Source organism: Macaca thibetana, chromosome 9 (assembly GCF_024542745.1).
Source record: "Macaca thibetana thibetana isolate TM-01 chromosome 9, ASM2454274v1, whole genome shotgun sequence".
Lineage (NCBI taxonomy): Eukaryota > Metazoa > Chordata > Mammalia > Primates > Cercopithecidae > Macaca > Macaca thibetana.
The window spans coordinates 67,686,861-67,712,066 of record NC_065586.1 but is presented as its reverse complement, the minus strand read 5'-3'; the positions used below and the strand labels follow the sequence as shown (position 1 = coordinate 67,712,066).

The window sequence follows — 25,206 nt, the reverse complement described above, 5'->3', positions numbered from 1 at the left end:
CCCAAATAATTGCACCTAAAAGGGTCTCTTTTTTTAACACAGAACTCTTATTTTATCCTATAGTATTTTAAAATAAAATTGGGGCTCTATAATCAAATGAAGTTGAGTTTAAATTTCAGGTCTGTCATTTGGCAAGTAGGAAAAATCATTTAACCACTTTTGCCCTAGTTCTTTCACTATTAAAAAGAAAAAAAAAAGCAAGCATGTCTATTAAAGGAAAAGTAATACGTGTACATAAACTAGTACAGTTGATTTTTATTAAATATTATTTTCTTTTTTTGCTATGAAGACTGACAAAATTGCTTAATGGTAAAGATGCATTAGTGAGATTAAAAAAACATTTTTCCACATGATTCTGTTTTTGTTATATTTTCTGGTTTGGGTACACAAGCAATCTCAAGGAAAAATGAAATGGTATTCCCAGAATCTTACAAAATACCTTATAACTAAGCTAAGTTGATTTTTTTTTTTTTTTTTTTGAGACAGAGTCTCCCTGTTGTCACCCTGGTTGGAGTGCAATGGCGTGATCTTGGCTCACTGTAACCTCTGCCTCCCAGGCTCCAGCAATTCTCCTGCCTCAGCCTCCTGAGTAGCTGGGATTGCAGGCGCCCACCACCACGCCTGGCTAATTTTTGTATTTTTAGTAGAGATGGGGTTTCATCATGTTAGCCAGGCAGATCTCGAACTCCTGACCTCAGGTGATCCACCCGCCTCAGCCTCCCAAAGAGCTGAGATAACAGACATGAACCACCGCGCCCAGCCAGCTGATTCCTTTTTATACAACCAATGTCTCTTCCATTATTTTAGTTTGGCAGATTGTCATCCACCGCCAACTCATACAGGAAGATGTGCCTCCACTCTCACCCCTCTGTAATGCGTGCTGTCAGGATTGAGACTCACACACTCACTCTGTAGTTACTAAAATCCATCAGCAGCTGCCTAGCCTGAGTCGTCTGCCTTTGCTGTTCGAGGAGTCTCTTCTCACATACCGAATAAATGAGCAGAGGAAAGGAGAAAGCTGAGGTTATGTGCCTGGAGCAGTGGTCTAGCCGGCTGCTTCCTGGGAAAGGAATTTAATTAGCTCTATTATATGCCAAGCCTGAAATCCTTGAAAAGGTAACAGCAAAAAATATGTAATGTGAAAGGCAATAATACTTGGCAACTACACATCTTTAAGTCTTTTTACTTTTTGAAGCCAGAAATGTAAAATCTGTGCATGTGGCAGGAATGACAAATGTTTTACAAACATGAAAAAGGATTTCATGAAGCACTCAAATGTATTTTGGAGGACATTTGGAGCTTCTGAATCTGTATACAACTTAAAAAAATACTAGTCTTTGAATAGAATACCACATTTGTTATTAAATTATTTCACAGACAGATTGCAAGTTAAAATCTGTCTTTTAATAATTAACAAAAACCTCCTGGACTCCAGTTGATGGGCTAATTATTATAAGGGGTTTCCAATCCCATCATAGAAATAAGCCAGTTTTTCTAAATGGGGAGATAATAGGAGTACTGTTGAGAATCCTTGGTTATGCCACTGCTCAAACATGAAAATATTGGGTTTGTCCCAAGGGTTCTGCACCATCACAAAGTCATTCATGGAAGCAGGTCCCAAGGACCTCCTGTCATTCAGGATTTCACCAATAACTTTGGTTTCACCTAAAACTTGCATTATTCTTTCTTCCTTTTAACTCTGAATTTTGTCTTATACACTGTATTTATTTTATCACCTTTTGATTTTTTTTCACGTAAGTGGTATCATCTATCAACCAGCAGTGCAGGGAGGTTGTTGACATTCCATTTATGCCTCAAAGTGTGAAAACTGGCTTGTCTTCTTTCCTCACTGAATCAACAAATCCCTGCCTGTGTTATTGTGATCTTTTATTCTGGCCTCTCCCAAATCCTTTGATTTTTAAAATCCTAAATGGTTATAGTAAAATCTTCCCCACCTGACTCAGGAAAACCACCAGACAAATTATCCCTCTAGTTTTGCAGACGGATAGGACAGTTACTGAAAGAATATAGTTATTTCATGAGGAACTCTTGTAGAACACTGTATGAAGATCTTTGAGGTCTAAGAACTATGTGCATTACGATGCATCTACCAGCTACCAGTTAAATCACAGGCTACACAAGCAATGGGCAAAGTCAAGCCTAGCTAATGGTAGAAAATTGTATTCAAGGCCCAAGCAGTGTCTCAGGCCTACTTGTAGAGAATAACGATGCACAACTTAATGCCTGCAAAAAATTATTAAACATCGTTTCATCCAGGTCTACTTTCATGAAAAATCCTTTAAGGGAAAAATTCAATAGGATCCTCTCTGTAAAAACAAAGGCAAATTTGCATAAGGTAATGCACTACTTTTAGGTCTGTGTTCAATTTATTTGAATAAAATTTTCTGAACTTCCCAAATGTACCTGTACAAGACAAGAATGTTTATTCTAAAGGCCTGGTGGAGCAAAACAACCGACTATAAAACTCAGATCCTTAAACTCTTTTACTATTACAAATCACTTTTATTAACTGAAAATTCTTTCAGTGAAATATAACTTGAAACGTTTACCATAGAGGAGACATTTTTTTCCTAACATCTGGTAACACTCCTCTCTGATCTAGATGAAGTGTTTTTGACCAAGGTATCAATTAGGAACAGTAATGTCATCTAAGTCCCTCGGACCTCCTGGAGTTATGTTTAAATATCTGCATACTGTCACATATAAAGAGCTTCCCTTTCAGAAGAAGGACAATATTTTAAATAACTTTCAAAGAGAATTGTGTCCTAAATTAAAGACCTCTTCCCTATATTAATTTGATGTCTACCATTTGCCATGATAAATAGGAAGATAGCCATTCTTCTGAGGCAGACATCTTGTACTTATTCTCATAACACTGGTATGGTTTCAAAACAACTGAGCCTGGGCCGGGTGTGGTGGCTCACGCCTGTAATTCTAGCACTTAGGGAGGCAGAGGCAGGGGAGTCACTTGAGCTCAGGAGTTTGAGACTAGCCTGGGCAACATGGAGAAATCCTGTCTCTACCAAAATTACAAAAAAAAAAATAATAATAATAATTGCCAGACATGGGCGTGGTGGCATGTGCCTGTTGCCTCAGCTACTCGAGAGGCTGAGGAGGGAGGACCACTTGAACCCAGAGGCAAAGGTTGCAGTGAGCCGAGATCACGCCACTGCACCCCAGCCTGGGTGACAGAGTGAGACCCTGCATCAAAAAAATAAAATAAAATAAAAATAAAAATAACAGAACTTGATAGTCTATTAATGTCACAATATGCTACTCAATATTGTATATGCCCAAACATAAATCAATAAGTTCTGCCTCATTTTTTTGTTATCTAGGTGGATAAATGATTATGTTCAATTAACTCTTATGCTAATTATGCAATGTATTTTGCAAACAACCCAAATAATGCCAATTTAAATAGAATCCTGTTAAATATTTTCCTATATAAATCTTAGTTGCTTTATTATAGTGTCTCTTCTGTGCTTTGTGGTATTATATAGGTTTCAGTTTATAATAATGGTACAAATTGGACCAATTCTACAAATGTTTACAGATAAAGGGCTTGTTTTTGAAAACATGTCAATAGTCATTTACTACAAAAAGGTGGGGTTTAGCAACAATAAAATACATTTTCTGTTTCCTCATAAAATGTCAACATTTCGTCCATGTAAGCAGTTTATATAGAACATCTGGATCTTTTCACAAAAACACTAAATGCCTATAAATCCTTGACAACTGTGTCAATTTGGAATGTCTGCTAGCAAACCCTTGCCAAAATCCTATTGTAATTAGTGATAGCTAAGAGGAATATTAAAAAAGACATGGTACATATTCCTTCTTTTGCTTTTGGAAGTTTCTCACAGAGATTGTGTCAAAACACTAGAATGCTTTCTACTCTAGGTCACTAGTCTCTAACTCCCTATAGTTTGGATTCAAGACCATTACCAGACAAATGCCTTGCATGAGGATTCTAAGCCTATGTGAACCTCGCTTCCACTGGTGTAGATCTCACTTTCTTGCACCTGGTCTGTCACCTGGGAAAGCAGCTTCCCAATCACATTGGCAGTGTGAACTGCCATGCCAACTGCTTCTTCTGAGACTCCTGCTGAGAGAAAAGCCTGATGCTGCTGAGAAAGATATATGTTCTGTCCAGTAATCTTTTTGGTAAATTGGTACCAAATGTAGCCTATGATCTTATGAGTCTCAAGGTTTACCTGAATTCAAAGACCCCTGGTGGATGTTGGCCCTGCACAAAAGCAATTTTTGAAAGACAAATGTCTAGAGTTTGGTTCCAAGTGTAAGAAGAGCTTAAAATAATTGCTAATATCTATTATATGCTGTAGTATGCAGTTGACATAAATTAACTCATAGCAACTCTATGAGATAAGTACTATTATTATCTTCATTTTATAGAGGAAGAAACAAAGGAACTGGAAGTTCTGGTGACTGGCTCAAAGTAACACAGATATTAAATAGGAGGGCTGGAATTTGAACCAAGTAAGTCTGGTTCTACCTTGTGTTTTTTCTCATTGCATAACCCTGCCTCCAAGAATATGCTACTTCCAATATGTGATTATTTTTCGATATCAGATAGTTAAATCAATTATACTAACATTAATAGAGTGTCTAAAATTTTAAAGTTGACTACCCAACAACTCTGCTTTTAAGAAGCTTGCTCTTATTTTTGTAATGCATATTGCTACCAGGAGCAATGAGAGTATTTTATTTGCCACGGCATTTTGTTAGGATTGTGGTTTGAAAATTTATAAACTAATTTCCAAGTTGCATTTTTTTGGAAGAGCAAATAGAAATACTCAGTCACCTTATAGGCCCTAAAGCATTTAAAGACATTTAGATTAAGACTATTTCTCAAGAAAAGATTTTTAAATTTTAAAATCTGGGTCTCAGTAAACATATCAATAAGACAAAGAAAAACCATAAATCACATTATAGGTTCTAGGACGTGGAAGTACATAACATTTATCTTTCAATCTTTTAAATGTGCCAGTATAAATACAATCCTGATTAACCAAACTTTTTTTTTTCTCTTATTCTCTAATAAAATTAAGTCAATTTGTTTGCTTGGTTTTGCAATAAATAACAGGATTTGATCCTAGGACTCCGGAGTTTCTTTCCAACGTAGTTATTTTTAAAGTTGCATTTGTTCGTTTTCACACTACCATAAAGATACTACCCAAGACTGGGTTATTTATAAAGGAAAGAGGTTTAATTGACTCACAGTTCTGCATGTCTGGGAGGGAGGCCTCAGGAAAATTATAATCATGGCAGAAGGGGAAGCAGGCACATCTTACATTGCAGCAGGAGAGAGACAGCAAACAAGAGCAGGGAAAACTGCCTTATAAAAACATCGATCTCGTGAGAACTCACTATCACAAGAACAGCATGGGGGAAAGTGCCTCCATGATCCAGCCACCTCCCTCCCTCAATATTTGGGGAATTACAGTTCGCTCCTTCACACTTGGGGATTACAATTGAAGATGAGATTTGGGTGAGGACACAAAGCCTAACCATATCAAAAATACTGAGTTAAACTATTTGGAAATGAAGTTAGCAAAGGCAGTGTCAAAGAGCATATGTATGTGTAATGGCAGATTACAACTGACAGCATAAACTATTTATAAAAAGACTTAAGAATATTTGTAGTCTTGGCCGGGCGCGGTGGCTCAAGCCTGTAATCCCAGCACTTTGGGAGGCCGAGACGGGCGGATCACGAGGTCAGGAGATCGAGACCATCTGGCTAACCTGGTGAAACCCCGTCTCTACTAAAAAATACAAAAAACTAGCCGGGCGAGGCGGCGGGCGCCTATAGTCCCAGCTACTCGGGAGGCTGAGGCAGGAGAATGGCGTGAACCCGGGAGGCGGAGCTTGCAGTGAGCTGAGATCCGGCCACTGCCCTCCAGCCTGGGCGACAGAGCGAGACTCCGTCTAAAAAAAAAAAAAAAGGATTTTTGTAGTCTTTCTAACTTATAGGTGCCATTTGCACCTCAAGATTGATCTAATGGTAGTAGTTTTACACCACAGTAAATGCTTAAATACATTTACTTTAACCAAAATGCATTAAATTATTCAATGTTTTTATGATCTACTCTGAATGTCTCTTTTAAGAGCTAATTTTATCCCAATACTGACTTAATACATTCTTTTGTTTCTGAACAGATTTTTAAAAGAATGGTCAGCATTGAGAGCATTCTCCCTTTTCAGATGCGTTCAAAAATGCTAAACAGCCAGGGTGGTTTCATAGGCAAATCAGATAAGGAGCTTTGTTAAATCCAGGCAAAGTGGAGTTGCATCTCCAAATTGAAATTGTCAAGCTTCTAATTAAATTGAGAAGGTAGTTCATTTTTTGGATATGAATAATCATTCCAATGGGCCACTGATATAATTGGCACAGAGATTTGTCCTTTGTCAATGTTCCGTTAGAATGTGACAACAAAAGACAACAACTTAAGTTGAAAGAGGATAAATCAATGCATGAAATAAGTAAAAGAAAAGTAAATGTAACACTACAGAAAGGGCCAGAGATAAAAGGAAATATGACATTTATTCAATTATAATCTTGTCCTGTCAAAAAGCATCTTTAAGATGCTTTTTTTCCTAAAGATAATTTTTTTCTAAAGGAGATACTCTAGGCCAGAAACATTTTATATCCCCTTAAAAAGAAATAATCACAAACAATGCCAATTCAGGTGGCTACTCAGAATGCCTTTTACTTTTTTTTAAAATGACCTATCATAAAAATATACACATTGGTAATAATCATAATATTTAGCTATACTTCGACCATGTTGACTTAAGGCAAATGCTTAGCTGAAGAATCAATTTTCTAAAATATTACAGTCCTAAATAAACAGATTCAGAAAAATTAGTATATTCTTTCCCATGTAGAGTCAGCAAGAGTGGGTTAGGTATGGCATTGTTCTCTCAACATCAGTGTTTCAACTTTAGCTTCCTCTTCTCAGCACCATCAGTCAGGACACTGAGATCTGCCCTCTCCATAGCGGGCTGTGCAATAATGTTAAACCTTACATCTTGATTATTCTTCAGGATCTATGAGCTAAAAGTAACAAAGCATCAGCCTCCATCCTTGATCCTACACTTAGGTCTTTCAAGACCAGAAGCAAGGAACAACTAGGCTGTGTGAAGCTAAAAGGCCAAATGACATTAGTTTTACAACCCATGCAGAGCTTCCAGACCACAGATGTTTTCACATACCTATAATTTTCAACTCTTTCAATCTTGATTATTCTACCATTTTGATAATATTTGGCAATATTTAATATTTCTTAGCTCACTTTTCTCTCTACTACAGATGTCTTGCAGAACAGAATTATCCATTTCCCTAACACTGAGCCAAAGGTGACTGTCTACCATTTTTAGAGAATCCCCTTGTATTAGTTTGTTCTCATGCTGCTAGTAAAGACATACCTGAGACTGGGTAATTTATAAAGGAAAAAGGTTTAATTGAATCACAGTTCCATATGGCTAGGGAGGCCTCACAATCATGTCTTACATGGTAATCAAGGCAAGGAGGAACAAAGTCATGTCTTACATGGTGGCAGGCAAGGGAGTGTGCAGAGGAACTGCCCCATTTTAAAACCATCAGATCTTGTTAAGACTTATTACCATCATGAGAACATCATGGGAAAAACCCGCCCCCATGATTCCATTACCTCCCACTGAGTCCCTCCCATGACACATGGGGATTATTACAATTCAAGGTGAGATTTGGGTAGGGACCCAAAGCCAAACCACATCACCCTCATTGAGCAAATTGGTTTCTAGGTAAATTAATGGCCACCAACCTGAAACTAACAGATAATGCATCTGTGTGTTTTTAGCTAATTCTTGTATCCATTCTACCCAAACACTAGCCTAAACTTCCACTTTCATCAAACCTCTAGCCCCTCATATTCCTACTTGTTCTGCAGACTACCTCACTTACAACAATTTTTTTTTTTTTTTTTTGAGACGGAGTCTCGCTCTATCGCCCAGGCTGGAGTGCAGTGGCGCGATCTCGGCTCACTGCAAGCTCCGCCTCCCGGGTTCACGCCATTCTCCTGCCTCAGCTTCCTGAGTAGCTGGGACTACAGGCGCCCGCCACTGCGCCCGGCTAATTTTTTGTATTTTTAGTAGAGACGGGGTTTCACCGTGGTCTCGATCTCCTGACTTTGTGATCCGCCTGCCTTGGCCTCCTAAAGTGCTGGGATTCCAGGCGTGAGCCACCGCGCCCGGCCACAACAAATATTAAATAAGCAAACAAACAACAACAATAAAATCGAAACAGTAAAAATGAAACTGCCCCCAACCTCTATCTTTCATTCTTATCCATTTCTATTAAAATGAAAATTATCTGGTTCTCTTCCTCCCTACCTTCTTGCGGACTTTGCACATTTAATAATTTCTTTCTTCTAATATATCTTTTTTGTTTTTTTGAGATGGGGTCTTGCTCTGTTGCCCAGGCTGGAGTGCAGTGGCGTGATCCCAGCTCCCTGCAAACTCTGCTCCTGGGTTCAAGCGATTCTCATGCCTCAGCTCCCCAAGGAGCTGGGATTACAGGTGCATGCCACCATGCCTGGCTAATTTTTGTGTTTTGAGTAGAGATGGGTTTTTACCATATTAGCTAGGCCGGTCCCCAACTCCTGACCTCAGGTCATCTGCCCCCCTTGGCCTCTCAAACTGCTGGGATTACAGGCATAAGCCACCGCACTCGGCTCTTCTTCTAATATATCTTTATTGTATTCCTTTCTACTGACTTTTTCACTGTAGTATTTAAATGTTTATAAGACCGTATCTTAAAACATAGCCAGACTTATTAAAAGGTTATCTACTATCCCTAAAACTATTTTTCCTCACTTATCATTTCTTAAGCAATCTGATTCCTTTCATATAAATGCTTCCCCTTCATATATATGTATGTATATACACATATATAAAATGACACATATATATTAATATGTGATAGGCTATATAATCAGACATTTTATATATTAATATGTAATGTAGGCTAGATGTATTATATAATATATAATAGATTACATATATGTTAAATATATAACATATATGTGAAATTATTCAATTGGTAACTCTGTATAACTGTTTTCTTTCAGTCAAATCACATTTATCAGATCAATTAATTCTCATTCTTGAATACTTAATTACTTATAAATATCACAGTTTATCCATTTGACTATTAATAGGCTTTTAGGTAGTTTGGAGCTACTTAAAATATATAAATAAAAAATAAATAGGAACTTATGAATGTTCTAGTATGTGTCTTTTGGTGAACAAATATATACAATTTTATCAAGTATGTACCTGAGAATGCCATTGTGGAGTTATGAAAATGCATGTATTCAGTTTTATTGGATAATTCCGGTGATTTCCAAAGTGCTTCTGTAAATTTATATTTCTAGTAACAATATATGAGTGTTCCAATGTTTTTTTTTTTTTTTTTTTTTTTTTTTGAGACAGAGTTTTGCTCTTGTTGCCCAGGCTGGAGTGCAATGGTTCAATCTCGGCTCACTGCAACCTCTGTCTCCTGGGTTCAAGCGATTCTCCTACCTCAGCCTCCCAAGTAGCTGGGATTACAGGCATGCACCATCACACCTGGCTAATTTTGTATTTTTACTAGAGACGGGGTTTCTCCATGTTGGTCAGGCTGGTCTTGAAGTCCTGACCTCAGGTGATCCGCCTGCCGCGGCCTCCCAAAGTGCTGGGATTACAGGCTTGAGTCTTCCAATTTTTACACATCTTCATCTATACTTTTTTCCCTATATTTTTCACATTAGGCATTATTGCAAGTATGTAGAGATATTATATTGAGGTTTAATTGGCATCTTATTAATTACTAATGAAGCTCAGCATATTCTCCTATGGTTATAGCTTTGAGTTGCACATACAGACATTGCTCAATTCAATTTTTACTAATCCTTAGATATTTTTCTATAGTCTTTCAGATTTTCTATGTATGAAAGCATACCATCTATGAATAATGATAGATGTATTTTCTATTTTTCATTTATTTTTTCTTTTTGTTCTGTATTATTCCACTAGACAGAAATGCCAGTATACAAGTGAGGATACAAGGTATTTTTGAATCATACTCATAACTCAGGGAGAATGATTTCAATATGCTATCATTGATTTTTTTAGTTAACTCACGTATTAAATGAGTTTTTAAAAATTTTTCAAGTAAATGAGGACTTACTAGTCTTCCTTTTACTACTGATTTCTAACATAAAATACTACAGTGATTAAAGAATAAACTCCGAATGATTTAAAACATTTTATATTTGTGGATGCTTTGTTTATGACATATAGTCAAATATCGTATGCTTTAGGTACACTAGAAAGGAATGTGAACTTTAGTATTGTTACATCAGTGTTCTATTTATGTCAGCTGGTTTCCTTAAGCCTATTAACAGTCAAGATCCTCCCCACCCCAGATATCAGACATCCACAGATCTGCTATAGAGCACTACAGATTAGATGTATATTTTCTATAGTTGTATATAAATGGAATTCTATGGTATGTAATTTTTTGTGTGATGTTTCACATGGCATTACATCTGTAAGCTTCACATATGTTGCTGCATGTACCAGTAGTCTCTTTTATTTATTGCTGAGAAGTATTACATTTTATACATATACTGCAATTTGTTAATTCATTATCTTTGTGACTGGCATTCAGTTTATTTCTTTTGCTATAACAAATAAAGTTGTTATGGCATTATTGTACAACTATTTTGTATAGTATGTTTTTATTTCTCTTGGGTAAATAACTAGAAGTAAAACTATGTTCTGTTGTTAAATATGTGTCTAACTTCATAAGGAATTAACAAACTGTTGACCAAAGTTATTTTGCCATTTTGTATGAGCATTATAGTTATTCTACATCCTCAGTCACACTTGGTATTTTGATATTTTGATTCTTTTTACATTTTAGAGATTTTGACGAGTATAAAGAGAAACATCACTGTTTTTATTCTTCTATGGCTAATATTTTTTTGTCCTAGCAAAAAATGGCTACTACAATGTTAAACAGATTTTCTTTTATGCTTTCTTCCAGATATTTGAAGTTGGAGATTTATGTTTATGATTATGATTACTTTGTATTAATTTTTGTATACAGTGTAATGTGCAGTACATTTTTTTCGTATACAGATATCATTCAAGCACCATTTAGTCAAAATGATTTTCTTTTCTTTTTAAATGATCTTGGAATTGCTGTCAAAATTAAATTGACCATATATGTTTGTCTCTATTTCTGCTTCATTTCTGTGTCTATCTTTACACCAGCATCATACTATGATGCTAACATCACTTTGTCAGGGAAGAGTTCCACGATACTAAGACTAGATTGGATCCTCTTTTATGTTCTTATAGAAATCTATACTTCATTTAACATTAGATTCATCAGAAGGCAATATGATCCATGTAGGCAGAGACAATGTTCTTTTTTACCCTTTTATTACTTGACACAGTCTACAGGAGATATCTGGCATATGAATTAGTTACTGGAAATATTACTTATATAAATTGTAGAATTATTAAGTACAGAAACCACATGCAAAATACTCTCAAAGGCAGACATGAATTAAATTATTCTCTTATATTCTGCACAAACTGTTAATGTTTTCCAGACATTTCATGCCCTCACTCCATCCAGGAGGTTTCTGGCCTCTAGACATGGCACAAAAACCCTTGATCAAATAATGTTTCTCATTATTTCTGTTTAGAACTCAGAATACAAATCTGTTGGAAGTTATGCTTGTCAGAAAGTCCCAAAGTCCCAAATTCTCACATTTAGATTAATATTTCTCTTAAAAACTTTAACTTCTTGAGAAATATGTCTTATTGGCCCAAGAATAAAATATCAGTTTTATAGTCGACAACGTATATTTGAATCCCAACTCTGCCACATTCTAAATACAAAGCCTGGGGAGAAATCTATTAGCATATCTGGGCCTCAGTTTCCTTCCGCATAATTACAATACAAATACATTTCAGCATTGGTTATTGAGATTTAATGTGATCACAGCTAATCTTAGATTTGTATATACACATACACATGCACATAAATGAAGCTACGGCACTTTTTCTTTTTTTGGAGATGGAGTCTCCCTCTGTCACCTAGGCTGGAGTGCAGTGGTGCAATCTTGGCTCAGTGCAAACTCCACTTCCCGAGTTCACGCCATTCTTCTGCCTCAGCCTGCCTAGTACCTGGGACTACAGGTGCCCGCCACCACACCCTGCTAATTTTTGTACTTTTAGTAGGGACAAGATTTCACCATATTGGTCAGGCTGGTCTCAAACTCCTGACCTTGTGATCTGCCTGCCTTGGCCTCCCAAAGTGTTAGGATTACAGGTGTGAGCCACCGCGCCTGGCCAAAGCAATAGCTTTTATAAGTTTATAAGGTGAACTGGAAAATAATATGACACCAAATTTGGGGATTTTGGTGGAATAAAGCTTAGGACAAATTCTACCCACGGTTGAAAATCCAGAAACAGCACAAGAACATTTCTTGACAATTAGAGGTGAAGGGGCAGGTACTATGACTCTTCCCATTATCCACAACACATTTGTGTGCATGTGCATGTGCACACACCTGTACTTACACACACATGAGTATGTACACACACTTCACACACTTTTTGAAATAGTGTGAGGTCAGCTCGACTAATCACAATCCTTTTGGTGAGTGTATCAGTCAGAGCTCAGTAAAAAAACCAGAAACTACTCTAGGTGCTTCAAACATGGAATTTAACACAAGAAATTAATTATATGGGCAATGGAAAAACTAAGAAGCCAAATGTGAAGAAACCCTCACCTCACCATCAGCCTAAGTTGTTACCATCCTGGTGCTGAAGGAAATGGAGAAGATGAACCCATGCCAAGTAGATAAACTAACACAAATAAATGATTGCTTGTCAGCATCTGTCAATTGTCTCCCACTGGTTAACTCTAGCTGAAAATCAGTAAGTAGTCAAAACATCTTGACTAGGAAAATGTTTTGAGAGTAAAAGTAACCATGACTAGCAAAATGGATTTTTAGCCTGAGCATGCATATCCCCTCATTTTTAGTAGGTCGTGATTTGATTCTTAAAATCTCATAGTACTTAATATTTTAATTTCTGTGATTATAATATTGAGTAAGCTTAAAAAATAAAGTTCACACATTTGTACTCTCATTCAAAGAAACGTTTATACAAAATCAACATTTTGTATAAACGTCATCTTCTCTACCTCTATCTCTAGAAAAAAATTATGATAGAGGGATGGGGTTTAGCTCTCAGCCCTTTTACATATTCTTGATCCTTAAGATGCTGTCAAACATGCTTATTCCTCTCTTTACAAATTCCAGTGTTTTGTTGGGAAAATAGAGGCTGCAAGAGCAAGGGGATGAATAGATTAATTTTAAATTAATACTTATATACATAAGTATATACACTGTACATGTTTATATACAGAATATGGTTTTCTGATTTTTAAATAAAATATCAGCTTCTCTATTTTTTTGAAATACAGCTGAAGTTTTGCCACATGTTGAAAATTTCCTTCATGACCCAGCTTTTTCAGGGGCTTTAAGATTCAACCATGGTTTAACTTGACCCTGTAAACTATGTCATTGGCTCTATTACTAAATTAATAGCTGACTTTCATAATTATCTATAAAGTGAGAGCTATATTGAAAAGAAGACTAGCTTTAGACAATTGCAACAACAAAATCCATGATAAAGGAACCAGTTTTCAGGGCTCTTGTGTCCTTTTGAAATTTTATCCTTCTCATAGTCTCATTTAACTGGTAGACGTGGGCACTGCCATGGTGTCTTGCCTGCCATGACTTTACAAATATTACAATATGTACTATGTCAATTGTTTAAATATAGGTTAAGCAACAGCAGCATTAACTGATACCATTATTGCTTCATCAACACACTGGAAGTAAAGGGAAGCAGATAACAAGACAGAACGGTGCTTTGGAAATTATTCCAGAGACGCCTGGAGCAACAAGGTTGTTATCTCAGACGTGAGGCATAGAATCTGTCAGGTATAAAAAATACATCCTGAGGAAAACAATTAAAGTGACTGTTTTCTATTTATTTGAGACTCACACACTCTGTACCTAAGTGAATATCAAAGGTTGGAGAAGGATCCGTGATCGGGAAATATTAAAGAGTTCTGTTCCTGAATTTAGTCTCTGTTCAAATCAGAAATCTCTCTCTTCCTGCCTAGAGTGTCTTATAAAACACAAAACAATCTTCCAGAGTCTTTCTATAGATCAGCACAGCTGTCTCCTCGCTGAGAGGACGAGGTTCAAACACATTTCAGAGCAGCTGGTTGTTGGCTTCCCAGCTGCTTAGGAAACAGGAAATTTTATTGGCAGCAATCCCCTGAAAGCAGTAGGCATCTAAACTAATCCCCAGGCACTGGAATTCAGCAACCAGGAGAAGCATGAAGCCATGTGTGGTTTTTAATCACTGTGATGTTGGTCTTTGTGTAACTTCAAAGATTAAAGTCCTCAGGGTTATGCGGGTGACCATGTAGGTGAAAGGGTGTGTGTAAGCTGAATGGAGGAAGGAAGTAGAGCTGAGGGGTTAAGAATAGGGAGTCTGGAGGTAAACTACATAAATTCAAACAAATTCTTTCTCTGAGTCTGTTTTCTCCTCTGTTAAATGGAAAACCAATGACATCTACCTTATAGGGTTGTCAGAAGGACAGAACGTGAGGATCCAGATTAATGATATAGCGGAATGGGATGTATATACCCTGTTTCGTTGTCATTACTATGATTGCCAAAGGTTTGAAAACAACAATAACACTCCTTTATCAATTGTAATGGCAAAAACTGAAAGAATGCACAAAGATGAATTTGTAATAATGGCTCCCATTTTGTAAACCTGTGTCAAGACCATATGCTTTGCAATATTATCTATAATCCTAGTAACAGCCTTGTGATGTAGGTATTATTTTTGCACATATTAGATAAAGTATCTAAGAACTATGACTCAGATAATTTCAGTGCCTTGCCCAAGGTGACATAGACAGTAAGAGGCAAAGTTGGGATTAATTCCAAATTGCCGTAACTCCGAAGCCCTCATTTTCTCAACCATCTTATGCTGCTACTTTCTTGAGAAAAGGAAATATTTTGTAGCTTAGTGAAAAGATCTCTTAATTGGGATTGTTTTGTTCTGGCTAAGGTCTCCCAACACACTCTTCTTATTCTACCTCTGAATACTTTGCACTAAGATATTCTTCCTCTCTAGTTTAGGAGTCTTTTTAAAATTTTTTAAAAATCCTTGCTCATTGAACTTTAATGTCTCCACTAGGTTTTTCTGAATGGCACTCCCCAGCTTCTCTTGTCCTCCAGAAATGTATGCCAAATGTGATTGCTCGCTTATTCTACCGCATCTTAATTGCACCATTTCAAGGGAAAGATTGACTTTTGTGATTAAAAACTGCTTGAATTTCTGAGCAATCCTCATATTAACTGACCCCAATTTTTGAATGTTATATGCCTAGTAATAGACTGAATGGTGCATGTATATATGTGCTTTCCACTTTAGATGCCCTGGGTTTTCTCTTCTCTTTTAAATCTCACTGTTCAATTCAAATATCCATAGATTAAAAAAAAAAATACAACAATGTAATGATAATAGCACAATAGTGACAAAGAAAGAAGAGCATTGTCCTCTAGAACAAAGCTTTTAACCTAGGGGTCCAGACACATTGATGCACTTCAATTATTTGCGACATGTGTCACAAGAGGCATAATTTGATAGTAATAATAATAGTTCAAATATTGAAATTAGAAAATGATTTACTGTTTTCTCACAAATTGGAGTGGCTTCAAGGTTATCCCTCTAATTATGCCCTTTTACTCACTTGCATTCTGATATACTTCCTGGAGTAAGAAAGAAAGGGGAAGGGCTAAAGCTAGTTTCCTAGGAATCAAGCTTAGAAGTTCACCTTATTAATACAGTGTTCAGTGAAATGGGCCTACTCATAAGAAATGTGTTCTGTATGTGAATGTGCATCATAGCAGAAAAACAAAAAGGAAACATTTCAAGATTGTCTTCTCTAGGAACTAGAGATTAAGACTAAACAGATTAATTGCCTTTAAGATCTTCCTCATAACACCAGTGTAAAAGAAATGGCCATCGTCTAAGATCCAAGATTCAGGGTCCAAATTATTTTTAATAACCTGTCTTACACATTTAATAAGTATTCAATTTCATTTTTGTGTATCTTCCACAATATGTTCTGTGGCAGACACTATTTGCCCATTTTTCCTTGATAATGATACCCTGATTTTATTCAGGCAATTAAACCAAACCTGACCTTTTACAACTGATGGGTCTAAAGGTGGTTCATGTGACCCAGTCCCGACCAACTTGGTAGGAGGAAATCTGCTAGAGTGGTTCTGGCACAGAGTCTTTTTTGCAAGTCATATAAAGAGAATGCTCAGTCTCTTACTTCTTAAGTGATTGTGTAAAAACATGCAATTTAGAGCTGCTGTATCCATATTGAAATTATGAGGAAACACATAACAGTAAGAAACAAATGATGATAGAGGGAAATGTTAAATAATCCAGATTTAATGACATTATTAAACTTCGTAATAACCATAATCTGGACTTCTTGTTATGATTTAAGTCATTAATAATAAGATTTGTTACTTGCAACTAAAAGCACTCCTTTTCCAAATCCCGTTTTTGCTTCTCTATTTCCAGCCTAAAATAGTTCAGATGAAGACAATGTAATCTGTCTCTTAGATGGGGTTCCACATTCTAACCATCTTGGTAACTTCAGCTGCAGTTGTTTCTCCCCAGCACTATTTGCTTCACATCACACCCACATTCAAAAATATACGGACTCTCTTTACTCTGGACACTCATGCTATGGGCACTCTGTGTAGCACTGGCTTATCTAACTCCCAGGTCATGACTTTACTTAAGCATGACTAGTCCATTTGCTGTTGCTCATCTACAACTAGTTGATCCTGCCTTCAAAATTTGAATTCTAAATTATTATTTTATCTATGGAATCACACTCACCCCATTCACATCTATTTCCATCTTTAAAATCCAGAGTTTTGCTGTAATCCCAGCACTCTGGGAGGCCAAGACGGGTGGATCACGAGGTCAGGAGATCGAGACCATCCTGGCTAACACGGTGAAACCCCGTCTCTACTAAAAATACAAAAATTAGCCGGGCACAGTGGTGGGTGCCTGTAGTCCCAGCTACTAAGGAGGTTGAGGCAGGAGAATGGCGTGAACCTGAGAGATGGAGCTTGCAGTGAGTGAAGATCTCGCCACTGCACTCCAGCCTGGGCGACAGAGCGAGACTCCATCTCAAAAAAAAAAAAAAAAAATCCAGAGTTTTGAAGCAAAGTTTTTATTACTTCAATAAAAACAGTGTTTGTAGGTATGGATCAAATCAACGTGGTATTGAGATATTGTTTAACAATTCCCTCAGAAAGAAATACAAAAATATGGGCAGAGAGGTCAATCAAAACAGGAGGATGACACACTGGGAGAATGGCTGCACGGGGAAACCAAAGGAAAGCCCATTTAACGAGTAAAAGATCTTGGGCACCAGGAGGTCAGAGTTTTCATCTTAGGTAATCATTGATTGAGTTCCAATATAAGATGGCCATTGACTTTAGGGAGCTCTGTAGCCTTTTAGAGAAAATACTGGGGCTTAGTAGTGCCGAACTCAAAATCTCGTAGCCTAATAGAAACACAGTAACACTGAGTGAGGAGTCAGCCAAGCAAAGAAGTAGCAGTGCCCAGTGTGTCCATATGACCGTCCCCTATTCACTCCCATAAGCAGGTGAAATGATGAGAGATGTACAAGCCAGTGCAATTTGAGTTATTCCTGTCCATATAACATGATATGTATAACACTTGGATTGCTAAGCTCTAGAAAATTTTCAGCTACAGCACTAATCTGTTGTCCTAAGAAACTATATTTCAACATATCTTCAATCTTTTGAAAAAATCTACCATTCAAAGGAAGAATAAAGAATTTGTTTTGCAAGAAGACGCTAAAATGTGTTTTTGTAGGCTCCTATTATTTCAAGATTTTCAGAGATGGATCTGCCAATATCATGAAGATAATTTACACTAACTTGCATTTTTTTATTTTATAGTTCTGCTTATAATCATGTCATGCTTCTGTTTCATTCTCTTTTAAAGTATCTGGTTATTAGGCCTGATTGTGTTGATTTATTTGAATTAAGCAGAAACGTTGACAGAGGTAACTTATCCTGTGCTAGAATTTTGGTGATTTGAAAATACTTGTTTTTATTTTTGCAGACATCTTATTCAAAATGTTGTAGTTAAGGAAAACCTCCTCTAGCAGTGATGCCGACAATGCAGTTCAAGTGATGAGAAAATGTGGTGAATGCTAATGTTTTATAGCTTTTAATTATTTTGTCCTTTGAGTTCAACGAAATGGTTGTGTATCTTAGGGTCATGGAGAACATTCATTTTGTAAGTGTGTGTGTGTAATTTTTCTTCTTTCTTTCTTTGTTAATTTTTTAAATTGACAGATAATATTTTATGTTTTTATCAAGCACAACATGCATTCTAGCTTATGGAAAGGCTTTTGCACTGAATATAGAAGGCTAGAGGTATTTTCAGTGGGTGAGCTGTTATGGATAATGATATGACCAAGCTATAGAGCAGCCTTTATAAATGCATATTTTATTGGAACTGATAAAGAAGTGAGAGGGTCTGTGGAACAGACAGTCAAGAGTTTAGATAATGAGGTTTTTACAACAGCATGGAAAGAAAAGTATCAATCCTGCTTCTTTGTTCAGATACCTGATGTATCTTGGCTTCAGGCTTTTCAATTTATTGTTCAAAATGCTACCAGGGAAGACAAATGACTACCCCCGGTTGCCTTGTAACAACAGTAAAGCTTTGGTTAGAGAGTTTAGAATTGGACTTAGAAGACAGACTGAGCAAGTTTTTCAAATCCAAATTTAATAATAGATAAATGTTGATTAGGATTCTTTATTTCCGGCCGGGCGCGGTGGCTCAAGCCTGTAATCCCAGCACTTTGGGAGGCCGAGACGGGCGGATCACGAGGTCAGGAGATCGAGACCATCCTGGCTAACACGGTGAAACCCCGTCTCTACTAAAAAAAATACAAAAAGCTAGCCGGGCGAGGTGGCAGGCGCCTGTAGTCCCAGCTACTTGGGAGGCTGAGGCAGGAGAATGGCGTAAACCCGGGAGGCGGAGCTTGCTGTGAGCTGAGATCCGGCCACTGCACTCCAGCCTGGGCGACAGAGTGAGACTCTGTCTCAAAAAAAAAAGAATTATTTATTTCCTTAAGTTAACTTTTAGTATCTGGTATTACTGTAGTTAGGTGCAAAAGAATTCTATGAATTTCCAAGTACCAGAGTCAAATAATTGTTTTGAATTATAAAAAACCATGAAACCAAATATATTTGTGAAATAATACAGTAGTTGTTGCTTTGTATTATCGCTATAAGAGGGGTCTAGAAGTATGGACTCTTGATGTCATCAAGCTGTCTTGAAGTCCCTATTACTCTCATTTGGGTCAATAAAAGTAAGCATTATTTGTTGGACAGTGTCTACAACTCCAATGAACATTCACATGCTGAAGAATTCCACATCTTCAGCTCTGACATTGGGGTTCCATTATAATATTTCCAATTACCTTTTGGAAATTTACACTTAGATGTGCTGTAAGGACCTCAAATGTAGCCAAACTTTCTCCCCAGCAGCTTAGCATAATGATTAAGAGTGATTAAAAACACAGACTTCAGAAGCAAATAGTCTATATTCAAAACTTTTCTCTGCTACTTATTAAACAAGTAACCATGGTTGATTTATTTAATTTTTCTGGGCCTCAGTTTTCCCATCTGAAAAACAGGCATAATAATCATATCTACCTAATAAAGTGGACATGACAATTACATAAATTATAGAGTTATATATTTATCTAAACACTTGTAATAGTGTCTTGCACATACATATATTAAAAACAGGCACAATAATCATATCTACCTAATAAACTTGTTGACATGACAATTACATAAGTTATATAACTATATATAATATAAATATAAACATTTGTTATAGTCTGCCACATAGTATGCACTATATATAAATTTTTATTTACTATTACAATAGCCTCCAAATCTGTGCCTATTCCACTCATAGTCACCAAAATGGATTTATTGTATCTCCTAAAGCTCTCCTAAATGTAAATCCCCTTCTTTGACTTTACATTGTCTAATTAATGCAGATTAATTAATGCAAATAAATGTCCTTTTTACATGAACCATTGAAATAGCCTCCCATTGGTCTCATAGAGTTGTTCCCCTTTCTTTAATTTATCCAGAATTATCTTTCTAAAGCATGATTTTGATAATTACTTTCCTGTTTTACAAACTTCAAAGCAGCAATAGTAACCACAGAATAAGTTCAGAGTATTGAGCATGTTATAGTCTCAAACTATGATTTTGCCAATCTTATTTTCCACCAATACAACTTACTCACCATTTTTCTCACAGTATGAAATGAAAGTCTTGCTTCCATTAGTGTAGATGTTTGCCTCTCTTCCAGGAGTTTCTTTCTTGAATTCACACAATTCTTTAAGACTCAGCTTGATTATCTCAGTCATTTTCCAGGGAGATGGTGATGATGTCCCCAGCACCATTCTCCTCTTTCAAGTAGTGATCATGACCGGTTTCTTGGTGTACCCTACTGTATTTTGCCCATATACTGTACTTCTATTATAGCACTTACCACAGTGAACTGCTATCGTCTTGCCCTGATCTTCACTGGGAAAATGAATATAAAACAAAAGATGTAGGATAAGAAAAACTCTAATTGTATTTGATTGTTGGCTCACATTTAAGTAGTGATTACATTTTTTAAAAGATCCTGGAGAAATGACTATTATTTTCTTTGATTCTGTGAATCTAATAGATCATGACACTTTGCAAGCAAGTTTGGCATGCCAGAGTAAACAAAGGAAGGGGTGAGAGAAGAATGCTACCTTAATCCAAACAGGTTCAGGTGGACTGCCCTGTCCTATATCCAAAAGAACTCAACAAACAAACAAAAACCACATATGTGCTCCTGATGTTGTCTTGATAAGAACTAAGAATGTTAAAAAGAGGGAGGCTGCTGATTCAAATATCCTGCAGAAATTTTAAAAGATGTTTAAGGAAAGCAATGATCAGGGGCCATCTCAGTGAGTATGTTGAAGCTGAGGGGAAACAGTTATTCCTGGAGCAAGTTTAGAGAATGAATCAACCTCAGAATTAGGTAGATATTGTATCCTGGAGTATTTGATTCCATTGATACTGGAATCTTAATGCTTTGCTTCACTTTCCTGATTCTGATACTTAAACGTGCTTCATAAGCCATCTGAAACCAAGGCTACAGGATTGTCTGAATTTAACCTAATGATACCAGGGAAATAACACATAATTATTTCTGCTCTCTTTAGCAGAATTTAAATTCTCTCTCCTCTGTCAGAAAGATGACAAAAAACATGACTCATGTCAAGAATCAATTTGTCACATCTATAACCTTGACACTGTTGGAACTAAGTATATAGTGAGATGACTGGGGACTTTAAGGGTAGAGGCTTGACAGAAGGAAGTCTGATTTATAACCTTCCTCATCTATGAACTTTCCAAAGACTTTCATCTAATGTTCTTCCTGGATCCCAGCCCTGAATTTAGTTAACCTTTGCGGCTGTGCCAATTTATCCACACCTTTGAGTTCTATCTCACCCCAGAATATGAAACCAATCTTGGCCAAAGACAGAGGCCTATAAGGCATCTTTGGCAGGTGGCATAACAGTTTAACATTGAGTTATTCTCCTTGCCAGCAGTGTGTGTTAGTGGGCCTATTCAATCCCTTCTAATTCAGAGCACAATTATAAGGGATCAAATAGGCCCACTAACTAACACAGCTGGCAAGTAACTGGAATACAGCATAGACTAGTAGAAAGAGCTTTTCAACTGTAAATTGAGACTAAATATTCAATGTACATTTTGACTACTGAATAATTTTTTCCTAGTTACTCAGAGTTTCTGAGCTCAAATTTCTTTGTGCAGTATGCAGGTTGGGCTGAATTATTTATAAGGTCCCATCCAGTTCTACAATTTTAAGATTAATAACTGCTACGTTTTCCTCTAGGTCCTCCACAGACCCTTTAAAATCATGACAGATTATATCAGTGACAGATTTCTTTCTTTAAATTCTTATGTTTAGTTCTTTGACACATGCAAACTGTTTTCCTACCCATACATAATAAATATTCATCCTAGTTTAGTGTAATTTTTTGAGTCTGTCCTATAACCTATCACTAGCCTCTCTGGGGTAACTCTTCTAAACTCTCAATGAACAAGTAAAACATCACCAATCTACATACATTATGTTCTCAAACTACCATTATTGTACTGCAGTTTTTATAATATAAATAATTTGTGTGATTATTTGATGAACTATATAATGATAGGTTTTTTTTTGGCTTTAGCAAAATTATTTATAACAAAACACAGTGTGGTGGTATTTTGGGAGAAAGTAACCTGAACACCAAACCTTTTAATCTTGATTAATAAAGAGGACAATATGAAATATCCTGGAAGCGAATTGTATATTATTTATGACAAAATAAATCAAATGGAATTGAGCAATGGATTTCTCTTAATCAAATCAATATATTTGAGCACCTTTCAACTGAAAAAGCAAATAATTAGTAGAATATCCCAACCCAAACCAATCTAATTAATAACTTATTTCAATTTTCTTGAACTCAATATTTACCTTAACACATAAAGAGCATTTCTGAATCTGTAAGAAGGGAAGGCCCTAAACAGTCATTGTGTTGCAAAAATCCACATGAACTGTACTCTTAAATGTGGAATGTACCTGCTCTTGTACTGCTAAGCCAGAAGAAATTTTAAAGTACTAGTCAATATTGTTTCATAATAATTGGGAATTTGGCAGACAGTTATTGAGGGAGAAATGATATTTGATGACCTCTAGCCCCAGATTAGTTTAAAACATTGTTAATCTATAAAATACAGGCATGTTCAGCTCTCACACTTACTCCAACGTAACAGAAAGCAGGCAAAACATATCACTTTATTATGTGTTTTTTATAGTAATGGCCACTATTCACTCTGATGCTATTATGGATTATGTTGTTCAACCTATACTGACTCTCTTATATCACTGAGCAGAGATTAGATGATATTTGGTACAAATGGAAAAGTAGTAAAATATTTATTCAGAAAGTATGTGAGTTCATTTTACTTAGAGACCTGTGATTATACACATGTGGGTTTTAGCAAAAACAGAATTGAGATGCATAGGCCTTTATCCCTGCAGTGAAATATTTTTTTTTCTGATTTAAAAAATCATATTCTCAGCAGTTTAATCTTATACATGGCAAAATGATGGATTTTCAGATTCCCAGTTAAATTTTGGGATTATATCCTGTTCAAAAATCAGCTTGTGAAACTTGCAATGCCATTCACAAAAGAAAATGATATTTTAGATGGTGATATGCTTTCTCAGCCTGTTCATTTAACCCTTCTTGTTTAACTCATGTTGCATGTAAAGTATTTAAGTCATGGCAATCCAGAATGCCACAATAATAATTAGTATTTACTGATTCTTGATCATGCCAAAAGTATTATATCCATTATCACATTTAATCCTGAAAATAAACCAAACAAATCTTATGGATATAGATAAGAAAAAGAAGATTAATTATCTTTTCCAAGACCACAAATCTTGTCAAACCTTGTAAGCCAATATTTGCATAGTTTAAATGCACAGTAAACAGTGTTTATTATGTGCTAGGCATTATTAAATAGCTTTAGATATATTTAAATCATTTGCCATCAGAAGTCTGTACTATAGGTCTTACTATTATCCTCATTTTACAGATGAAGCACAAAGGTCCATAGTCACACATTTTGAAACAAGATCAGGACCTGCAGCCAGGCAGTCTGGGTCTATGGTCCATGTTCTTAACCATGATGCAATACTGGCTCTCAAAGTCCCGCACAAACTAAGAATCCAGGTCTACCTGACTCCAAAGCCAGTGCTTATCTTACTACTACTCACTGCTGTCACTCTAATAACATGTAGAACAGTTAATGGAATATGAAAATGCATTCAATATGCCAAGTCAGAATATCTGGAATATTTAAGCTACCCATGTCATTCCCATGGAGAAAATTAAGCCAGAGTCTGCATTTTTCCCCCAGGCTAAGGAAGAGAAATTCAGTTTGCTAGAAACAATCCCAAAGACCTGTACTATGAGTTTGTATGGAGAAGGAGGCCCGGCTTTGTGCAAGTATAAACTCTGGATTCAGTTCCAAGCTCAGAATGTTACTCTGGTTAGTTCCACTGACTGCTCCCTCCCCCATTTCATTTAGGATCTTGATTAAATTGATTCTGATCTTTCCTTCCCAAATGTAACTATGGTCAGTCTTGGAAGATATCCTCCACCTGTTGGAATCTTAGTCAAACACAAAGTCCTGAAATCTTTTAAAGATGTTTACAACTTGCAACAATGGGGAGAAACAAACGGGTAAAAGTAGCATTTTGAAAAGAATTAACTCTTGTGTATGTCTTATTTCTAGAACTGGTGTTTCTGGCTCACTCCATTTTAACAGAGAATGTTCACCTTATATAATTTCCTGCCCAAGCCCTCACCACCTGTTTTGGGTTTTTGTTTGTTTGCTTAAATGGTATACTTAAAATATATGTTTAACAAAGGTATTTAAAGAGTCAAAGGAGTAAATTTTCTAGATTTCAGAGAAGAACTCTATACTCGTCTGTTCACTTCTCATTAAAGCAGGTTTATTTAAAAATCATTAAAATACAATTTAGGGTTGGATGCAAGGTAGGCTCTCTTGTGATGTGGGGGGCAGTTGGAGATGCATTAGAACTTGGGAATGATAGCAAGTAGATTGCCACTGGCAGAAGAATTAAAACAGAAAGAAGCATCCAGGAGGTCAAGATAGGCAGATCATGAGGTCAAGATAGGCAGATCATGAGGTCAAGAGATCGAGACCGTCCTGGCCAACATGGTGAAACTCTGTCTCTACTAAAAATACAAAAATCAGCCAGGTGTGGTGGTACACA

At 36.4% G+C, this 25,206-nt stretch overlaps 1 protein-coding gene across 7 annotated transcripts in view; it reads right to left on the bottom strand.

The window, feature by feature from the left end:
- CTNNA3 (catenin alpha 3) overlaps positions 1-25,206 on the bottom strand; it is a 1,858,220-nt gene that overhangs the window by 8,885 nt on the left and 1,824,129 nt on the right. The gene's annotated exons all lie outside the window — the stretch shown is intronic.